A 2,760-nucleotide genomic window follows, 5' to 3' on the forward strand; every position below is an offset into this window, starting at 1 on the left:
CCAGCAGCATAAGAGGCAGAACTGGAGAAGAGGAAGTTTAGAGGCTGTTAGGGAGGCTGTTGGGAGCTGGTAGAAGCTATTGGGAAGCTGTTAGGGAGCTGCTGGTTCTCCTGGGCTATTCTGCTGGAGGACCTTGTCGTGCTGGCTTTCCTGATGAACTTGGTTGTTCTCATTGGAGGAGGCGCTCGGGACCTTGTTGTCACCGAGAATGGCTACAGTTCATTGAGAGAGCTCTGGTCCTCACTTTGAGCATCACTTCCTGGCTTATGAGGGGAAGATGGTGCCCTGCTCAGTTTCCTGGAGAAGCTTGTTGCTTTGGTTTCCCTGATGAGAACTCGGCTTTCCTCATCATCAGAGGAGCTTGGGATCTCACTGTTGCTGAGGATGGCTGTGGTACTTTTTTGGAGAGCTCTAGTTCTTACTTTGAGCATCGCTTCCTGGCTCTAGTTCATATCCCTCAGTCTGCTAGCACAGATCCTTCATCCCACTGGCACAGACTTTCTAGCTTCCACCACTCACCTTTGGGCCTTCCCAGTGCAGATCCATGAAACAGGCCTGCATGAGATATTGTCATGGGCTCCAGGCCTCCAGTTGGATTTGTGGGAGGCATTGTTATGTGCTCTAGGTCTTCAGCTGGACACATGCAGGCATCACCGTGGGATCCAGGCCCTCTGCTGGATTCTTTGGTCTTTAGTGTGCGGACAGATTCCCTCACTCTTTGTATGTGATTCTTCAGGTGACTATTATAAATAATCTTATAAAATATGTGTCCTTATAGTATTGTTTCTCTTTGCAAAACCCCACACCACGACAGTCAGGGTAATGAAGACAGTGTGCTGTTAGTGAATGGATAGATACAGAGAAAATGGAATAGAAATAGACCAACATAAATATGACAAACTGACATTTTAAAGCTACAAAGAAAAGGGCCGGGGATATAGCTCAGTGGCACAGCGCTTGCCTGGCAAGTGCAAGGTTGTAAGTTCAATTCCCGGTACCAAAAAAATAAGTAAATAAATAAATAAAGCTACAAAGAAAAGAGATTTATTCAGGTTATGGTTCTAATCCAACACCGAGAGTACGCTATGGCAATGGCCTTCTTGCTGGCAAAGTACCCAGGAGGTAAAGGGTATCACAAGGTGAGATTAAGGGGAGTGCCTCAGTTGATTTTGACAAAGGTATGAAGACAGTTTAATGCAAAAAGGATCATCTGAGCCAGGCGTGGTGGCATACACCTGTAATCCCAGCACTCAAGAGGCTGAGGCAGGATCTTTGAGAGTTCAAAAGCAGCCTGGACTACAAAGTGAGCTCAAGGCCAGCCTGAACTGCATAGTGAGACCCTGTCTCAAAAAAAAAAAAATCCAAAAAAATCATCTTTTCAACAAATGGTGTTGAAAAATGGATATCCATACATAGATAGATGAACCTCAACCTAAGCTTTACACTTTACATAAAAGCTTATTCAAAATTCATTCTAAGTCTGCTGGGTGTGGTGGCTCATGCCCGTAATCCTAGCACTTGGGAGGTTGAGGCAGGAGGATCACTGTGAGTTCAAGGCCAGCAGTCTCAAAAAAATAAAAACAAAATTCGTTCTAAGTCTAAATATAAAACCTTTAAAAAGAAAACAAAGGAAAAAATTTCTGTGACTTGAGGTTAAACAAAGAGATTTTAGATAAAACACCAAAGGAAAAAATTCACATACTGAACTTTATCAAAGTTAAAAACTTAGTCTATGAAATGCACTGTTAAAATTTTAAAAATCTCAAATTGGAAGAAAGACTTGTAAATCATATCCAAACCAGGATTTATATGCCTAATATGTAAGCAACTTTCAAAACACAACATAGAAAATAGAATCCAACTTTAAAATGGGCAAAAGCCTGAGCATGGTGTGATTTATCCCTGGGATACCAAGTTGGTTCAACATATGCAAATCAAGAAAGGGGATTCATTATATTAGCAGAATGAAGGAAGGGGGAAACAGTCATCTCAGCAATGAAAAAGAAATTGACAAAATTCAACTACCTTTCATCATAAGAATTCTCAAGAAATTACACATAGAGGGAATGTTCCTCAACACAATAAAGTCTACATGTGAAACACTCTTCTAAGATTAGAAAAAAGACAAGGATACTTACACTGCTTCTTTCTTCAACATGATCTTATAAATAGAAAATCCCAAAGATTCTACAAAAAAACTGCTGGAACTGATAAATAAATTCAGTAAAGTTGCAGGTTACAAAAATCAACTTGCAAAACTCCATAGCACTAGGGCTGGGGATTTAGCTCAGTGGTGCAGTACCTGTCTGGCAAGCATGAGGTCCTGAGTTTGATTCCTGGTATCAAAAACAAAAAATCTGTAGGATTTCTGTCCACAGTAAATGAATTTAAATTGAAATTAAGAACATAATCCCATTTATAATAGCATAAAAAATAATAACACACTGAGTGGTAAATTTAACCAAGAAAATGAAAGCTCCTTATACTGCCAACTATAGAACAGTGATGAAAGAAATTGAAAAGGACACAAACAAAGATCTCTCATATTCATGGATTAGAAGTACTAACACTATTAAAAATGCCCATATTATTCAAAATAATCTACAGATTCAATGCAATTTCTATCATTTTTTTATGCTAGGGATTAAACCCAGGACCTTATACATGCTAGGAAAGTGCTGTATCACTGAGCTACATCCTCAACCTTGTACAGAAAAATAGAAAAAAATCCTAAAATTCATATGGACCCACAAAAGACTG

Source organism: Chinchilla lanigera, unplaced genomic scaffold (assembly GCF_000276665.1).
Source record: "Chinchilla lanigera isolate Chin_1 unplaced genomic scaffold, ChiLan1.0 scaffold00050, whole genome shotgun sequence".
In the NCBI taxonomy this organism is placed as follows: domain Eukaryota; kingdom Metazoa; phylum Chordata; class Mammalia; order Rodentia; family Chinchillidae; genus Chinchilla; species Chinchilla lanigera.